Consider the following 7,960-nt stretch of genomic DNA (forward strand, 5'->3'; position numbering starts at 1 on the left):
ATGAATAATAAATAAACATAACTCAATTATTGCTTCTTAACTATTCTTGAAAAAAACTTTTATTTTTTTTTTTTTAAACACGTTTTTTGTTTCTGTCGACGCATTCTGTGCATACCAAAGATTCGAGATCACTTAACAAAAACAATCTCGTCTTTTGACTTCACCGCATGTCAAGGGTTCATGAGGAGACTAGCGTATCATTAACCCTTGGCTAGCGAAGATGGTCTCCTTTCTTGTCTGAGATATGACTGTTTATTTTTAGGTCTCGCGCAGGAGACCGTTACATGAACGAGGGACACACAGACATCATGAACACCGTCACAGAAGGAGGGATCAGGATTTACGGAGCCGGAGTAGACACAGGGAAACCACTCAACCACTGGTCATCAATGACGATGGTTTGTTCATTTTTTCAGTGAGAAACCAAATATCATATAAATGACAAAATGTTTTTCAGTCTGTGGAAAACATTTAAGAGTATTCTTCAGATGCATGTGCAAACAAAGAACTTTATAAATACTTAATCAATCACTATATAACATGTCATGTTCAATTTTTTTTGTAATGACTTGTTGACAGATTCTGGGACACAGAACAGCTCTTGTATTGATCTGACCAGCGGGGACAAAAATTCTTGCCCTGACTAGCCCATCTGGTGCAAATGATGCCAGTGTTATAATAGTAATTTACGTAACACAAGTGATTGTAGTAAGTTATGAACCAGTGTTACTATAGTAATTATTAAACCATGCAGTGTTAAAATAGTAAATTACTTTACCAGTATATTTTTTCAAAACTAGTAATATAATAGTAAATTTCATAGCCAGTTTGATAATAGTAATTAAGTCACAAAACCTGGGTAATAATACAGTAAAACATGGTTATAGCATGGCCACAGAACCGTTAATATAATAAGTTGTTTTATATATTTTTTACTTTTTAAATTAAAGTGAATAGTGAAACATACATTTTCAAATTTCAGATTTCGGGAAATCAGGTAAGGAAATTGTACTATGTAATGCATAATATTTGTCTGTGTGGCTTGTCTTGTCATTGGTTCGTTCATAGTTCTACCATTAGTACCAACTTTGAATATACCATTGGTGCAATAATTTGACAATGGTACCAATTGTACCAATAAATCCTGAACGGATATTGGCATAATATGTAATGATTTTGCAAATGTTACCAATGGGAGTCCAACGGAAACGTTGGTAATACTGATTTACAGATTTCTTTGTCCTCAAAGTTAATGACATGCCAGAATCGCAAGAAAATCATAGCAGACTCATAGCCGAGAAACAAACCACATCAGGATCACACTTCTTTAGTTGTCATATTTAGTTTTGTATAATCCATTTAATGGATCATGTCCATATCTTACTTCAAAATCATGAATTTGTGAGTTTGTTATGATTTTTATGTGATTTTGGAATGATTTGTTCCCCCATCCCCGCAATCACGCATTTTAACGCATATACCGTTGCCCCGCAATCACGCATTTTAACGCATATACCTTTGCCCCGCAATCACGCACTTTAACGCACTTTTCGTTTTTGGCGTTTTCTGCTCTCATAACGCGTAAAGTTTTGATGGATGGCAATAAATGGTTAGATTATAAATTTTGTAATTCCATTCTAATATCTTTCGCAAATGATAATTTTTTTCCCTAATTCAATATGTCCAAATCGTTCGATTTTTTTGACGAAACTTGGAATGCAATACAAATTAAGGTCTTTCTTTTACGCTTAATAAGCTCACCACTTGATCCACTTGTTTTGGTGATGTGGAAGTCACTCAATCTTGTGTGAGATGAGACCCTTTATTCAGAATTTATCGAATTCGACGAATGTTTTTTTTATGTAAGTCTTTGATAAAAACCTGTGCAGAAATCAACAGATGGAAAGTATAAAATTACAAAAGAATTTTTAAGTTTATACATACTCATTGGTACAGAAAAGAATTTTTCGTAAAAAATAGGTTTGTTCCAGTTTACATCTAATCTTATGTTATGTATAGTTTCATTTTGTCTTATTTCTTGTTTATTTGAATTAAAATTTTAAAACCTGATTATTTTCCTACCTTACGCATGCTACACAGCAATAAAAAAATACACATAGTACACAAATGAAGAGGAACAGAATTAAGGAACGACAATATCATGTTGAAAAAGAGATTGATTTAAATGTTTTCATTATCAAGTCAACGTTTCCGATATTGTAAAAATAAAAAATTGTCGCACTTACTCGATCGTGTGTCTTCATTTCTAAACATATACGTATACATGTATACATGAAACAAGGTATGTGTATTCGGGAAAATTTTAAAGTATAGAATATTTTTTTTTATTTTTTTTTTAAAAAGGAAGAACGAACAAGAAGTCTGTGAGCCAATGCTCGCCAATAATGCCCCACTCTGATGTGAATTTACACAAGTTCAGTTACAGGCAGATGCCAAAAAAATATGAAGTTGTTATCAGATTCATATACAAAAAAATCCTACTATATGACTTGTCTCAACAAAGATTGTGATAATTTTTTTAATCTGCGATGAGTAGTTGCTTTAAAAATACGATAAAAAATTGTTACATCTATGTTTGGTGGGAAGACGCACGGTAATATAGGAAGTTGACATCGGATTTGAAAAAAAATGAAACCACCATATGGCATCCCACAGTGACGAATGTGCTAAAATTTTAAGCATCTGTAACGGTTGCGTTTTTGCTGAGAAAACTGCGACCAAAAACTTTGCTACGGACAGCACACAGCTAACAAGGAAAAACACAAAGGGTAAAACAGTATACCCGGTTCGTTCGCAGTGGGGGTATCGTTAAAAGACCTATGTCTACTATTAGTTTTATCAGTGGGTATATAGTCCCTTATAGGAATATATCCGCCTCGAGTACGTTCATATCGTCAGTATATTATTTCAAAATATTCACTTATCAGTCACTTTCACATGTTTAAGAAAACATATATACTCTGTAGGTTCATGTATGTCAACACTCATACTTTAAAAATAATAACTAAAGTTTTGAAAAATCTTGATTGACGAAGTAAACTTTCAAAAAGAGAACGGCGATGTGGTCTATTCTTAAGACTTCATTCTTTTGGGGGGGGTGCTATACATTTTACCAACAGCTATCTAAATCATTTTCCCCATTTCATCCCCGGAATTATATTATTACATTTAGAATTTCCGGGACTGATGATAAAATAAATTTTTCATTTCATTTTACCCAGGGAAAGTTAGCATTTGGCATTTTTTTGGGGGGGGGGGGGGGGGGGGGGGGATGGTCTTGTCTACCAAGTTTATGAAAAATTATTCAATAAAAAAAAAAATCAGCTACACTTGAACTATATCATGTCAGTGATGCCCGACACACATGAAACTGATCTCAATTTCCCTCCTTGTTTTTTTAAGAAAATAAAGCTTTTGATGTCAATGATTTGCCGGTATTGTTCAAAGATAATAATTTGAATTTTCAATTAAAAAACTTCGGTCACAGTTTTATTTCCTTAAATTTACTCTGCAATAAATGTCGGAAAATAAAAATATAAATTGTCAGTTTAAACTATATAATGTCGGTAATAAAAAGTAGAATATAAATAATCGGAAAAAAGAATGCAGTCAAAATATTGAGATAATCCGTTTATTCTCCTGTCTGATCTATATGAACATTTATTTGGTAGAATTGTATATCTTTTACAAACACAATCAAATGTATATCCTTTACAAACAAAATCAATTAATTTTTTTTTCTGTATTCTTTTTTTTTAATACCATAGTAATATCATGGGAAATCACAAAAGTATATAGTAAAAAATTGTATATCCACTACGCAGTTACTCCTGATAGATCGACCCGGGAATTGATTAATTTTATTGTATATCATATAGACTTTTTTTGCAAGTTTGAATAAATTGATATAAATACGTCATTTTCCCGATTAAAGTGGACATGTTTTCGTGAATGACCCTGCATGTTCATAAAGTTCATCGTGTCATAGAAATCTGTTGGCAACCCTTGGAAAAATAGTGGAAATACTTTAGATCTATATTTCTCGATAAAAACAGCTACAATTAATGCATTTTCATAGAAACATGTTTAAGAGTATGTTTCATTTGTCCACAAATAATCGGAATATTTAGGACAACATTTGGGAAAATTTTCGAGTACTGATCGCTTCGTCCGAGACGTTCTTGGAATCGTTTGTAAAATCTTCTATTGTTTTTAAAAATGTGTAAAAATTCTTTTCGATGTTTTTCTTTTCTCTTTTTTTTATTTATTGCAAATTCGCCTACAGCCCCATATCTCCCAATTTTTTCTTTATTTTTTAACGTGCTATTTTTTTGTAGCCCCCATGTACCTGTAGGTGTAAAGATTCTGCAAACTTCGCACGCCCAAGGGGTTCCCATACGCTTCACATCTCCACCATGCACTAGAGTAGATTTTGGATTGGAAACCCTTGGGTAGCAAGGTTTAGATACATATTGCTAATTTAAGACTGATTATTTTAATGCCGAGTTTTATGGCAGTATTTCACTGATATAGCCAAAATATTAATAATAAGATGTGATCAGTTCAATTTTATTACATGTATTTTAAAAATTAAAATGTTTTCCATCGTCAATGCGCTATAGTATAGTTCAACAGAAATTAATCGATATTCCAATATTCAAACAATATTTATTAATTTAAAAAACCCTCTCGAACAAATAAATCAAGTTAATGTGCTGAATGCTATACATATCCTTTTTGTCCTAAAAAAAAAAAATTAAAAAGTGTTATAAATTTTTCTCAAGTGATAATCCTTTTCTCTAGACCTCATTTCTATTTTTATTTATAATATTGAAAGATTCTGCAAGTTTCAAAAAAGGTAATGCATGTGACTGAAGAAATATAAATAATTGAAAGATTTTGCAAGTTTCGATAAAAAGGTAATGCATTACTGAAGAAATAAAAAAGGGGGGGGTCGCTGTCTGTCATTTTAACTGGAGCATTAAAAAGACACCCTGAATAGAACTCAAACAACTATTTTGAACGAAGTTTTCGATTTAGATTTAAAATTCATAATAAATTTTCTGTAAGCTATGATAATATCTCAAGTCTGTAAAAGTCCACATAAAAGAATTATTTAAACAAAATAAAAGGATTAAATCATCATTTAAATCATCATCAAATTTTGAATTCATTTTACAGATGATTTATAAATATTATTTATATATACGGCAACAGTTGCTAATTATACACCGTGTAAATGCATCCTCAAAACCACGTCTTTTCAGCACGTAATCGCAAGTGCGCTGCGGGGAAAAGGATAACGTCATCAAAAGTTAACAAATGTAATGCTACTATTACGTCACAGACCCCAAGGGGAAAAGAGTTAAAAAGGCTAAGAGGAAAAATCGTTTATATCATTGTGAATCCGGGATCCAAGTCTTTCTAGCTTTTTGCCATGTCGATAATAGCTGTGACGTCATTTACCTTGTTATTACATGTATTTTAAACAGAGACCAGAAGACGTGGAACTAGAGGGAGACGTCATCGTGAGACCTCAGACGACTCGGAGAACGATGTGATAGAGATCTCTAACTCCTACCATCCACTACCTCTGCCTCTGTCGTTTGATGATCCAGAAACGGAGTAAGTTGAATATGGTCCACTGACCAGTAATAAAATAGGTTAAATCCAGAAATGGAGTAGGTTAAATATTTCACGTTTATGTATGGTTAACCAACTATTTTTTGCATCAGATTAAGTTTTTGGCAATTTGAAATCAATTTGTGATTGTTAATTTTTGAGACCTAGGAAAAATTCTTGACAAATATGTGGCCATGGCAAAATAAAGTTTACAACAATAAATATTTGCAAGATAAGAAAGTTGTGAAGTTGGCAGATACTTATGGCACATGATACAGAAATCTGGGTTACAGTACTGAGTAGTAACTGCTTTCTAAATAAAACATTGCTTCAACATTTGAATAGATTTTATGACTTAATGTTTAACAATCATACTTTTAAGCTTATGCAAGTATTTTATTAGTATACATATTTTCCATAACTGTATTCGCTCTCTCTCTCTCTGTTTCTCTCATAACATTTTGTATTTTTATCTCACCTGAACTGAGAACTCCAGTTGATTTCTATTATAATATTGTTTTTTTTTTTGTGGTTTTGATAAAGTAAGAATGAAATAACTATTTCCAATACTACAGACTGAAAACTGAATATTCTTTAAATTATTCTTTTAAATGTTTCATGGTACATTGTTAATGTATTTTAAAGTTATATTTTCTTTTTTAAAATTAGGAATAACCCATCAACAAGTGCAAATGATTCTATTTTGTCACCAGTACAAGACATTAGCTGCCCCATATGTATGGACAGTAAAAAACAGGTATTCTTTTACACACTTAAATAATTTTTTAGCTCACCTATGCCGAAGGCTCAAATGAGCTTTTCTGGTCACATTTTGTTTCGCGTCTCTCTGTAAACTTTTTACATTTTTATTGTCTTATCAAGAACCACCGGGGCCAATTTAAAGTTGGTACAACGCATCCTTGGGTGAAAGGGAGTTTAAATTGTAAAAATGAAATTGTAAAAATGAAGTGTCAAGCCCCCTTCCAAGTGGAGAATGAGATAATCAAGAAAAGACAAAAATAGGGTAGGGTCATTAAAATATCTTCTTTCTTAAGAACCATTTGGTCAGAGAACCTGAAACTTATGTGGATACTAAATTGTTGATATCATGACCCCTGGTATAGGATGGGGCCACAAAAGGGAATCTAGGTTCTACAAAGAAAAAGGTATTATGAAAAATCTTGAAAAATCTTCTCAATAACCACTAAGCCAGAAAAGCTGAAACTTATGTCGAAGCCTACTGGGGTAGTGTAGACTCTGTTGTTAACAGATTGGCTTTTCCATGAAACAGATCATGATCACAGGGGATAGGGAAGGGTGGGACCACAATAGATTTACAGGGGGGGGGGGTCTGGTGAAGAACAGCAAAGCCAGTTTCTTGGGTGAGCAGTTTCTGTTCATAGGCCTGTTGTTAACAGATTGGCTACTTTTCCATCAAAATGTGACTTTTTACTTAAAATCAATAGTTAATTTTACCTGCCCCTGTGGCTCAAAGGAGCAGACCCCATCTTTTTCCATGGGAGAATATTCTAAGAAATAATGGAGAAAAATGGGGTAAATTCAAGATCTTCCAAAGTACTGATTGGCAAAAAAACAGTCTAAACTTGGTTAAAACTCCTTTAAAGTTAATATGCATTTGTTAAATTAATTACCTGTAACCACCCCATAGGGTTATAACATTTAAGGAAGATTTTTGGAATCATCATTTTATATACATGCAAGTGTCCATATACATGTATCATTTTTTAACAGATTATAAAAAGTGGAAGACAGATGGCAGCTACAGTTTGTGGCCATGTTTTCTGTAAGCCGTGCATCAAAGCGTCCATCGACAATCATCGCTTCTGTCCAACCTGCAGAAAAAAGCTGAGCATGAAGCAGGTGCATCCTCTGTTTATATGAAGAACAATTACTGACCTGTTTGTGTGATAGTAATTTACAGGTACTTTGTCCTTTGTTTATTTGAAGGACATGCAATTACTGACCTGTTTATGTGATGGTAATTTACTGGTACTTTGTCCTTTGTTTATTTGAAGGACATGCAATTACTGACCTGTTTATGTGATGGTAATTTACTGATATTTTCTCCTTTGTTTATGTGAAGGACAATTACTGACCTGTTTACGTGATGGTAATTTAATGGTTCTTACCTCTAAGTTTATCTGAGGGAAAATTACTGTCCGATTTATGAAATAGTAATTTACTGGTACTTACTCCTATATTTTCTTGAGAAAGAATTAATTACCTGTTAATTTCTCTGAGGGACAATTACTATCCTATTTATAAGATAGAATTATACTGGTACTTTTTCCTGCAT

At 32.7% G+C, this 7,960-nt stretch overlaps 1 pseudogene; it reads left to right on the forward strand.

Annotated features, from left to right (window-relative positions):
- The first annotated feature begins 262 nt into the window (after positions 1-262).
- On the forward strand, positions 263-7,635 carry LOC134237437 (E3 ubiquitin-protein ligase RNF4-like; annotated as a pseudogene).
- The last annotated feature ends 325 nt before the right edge of the window (positions 7,636-7,960 follow it).

The sequence above is a fragment of the Saccostrea cucullata genome, unplaced genomic scaffold, assembly GCF_032062105.1.
Source record: "Saccostrea cucullata isolate Sc308-1 unplaced genomic scaffold, CSIRO_AGI_Scuc_v1 ctg12306, whole genome shotgun sequence".
Taxonomy (NCBI): domain Eukaryota; kingdom Metazoa; phylum Mollusca; class Bivalvia; order Ostreida; family Ostreidae; genus Saccostrea; species Saccostrea cuccullata.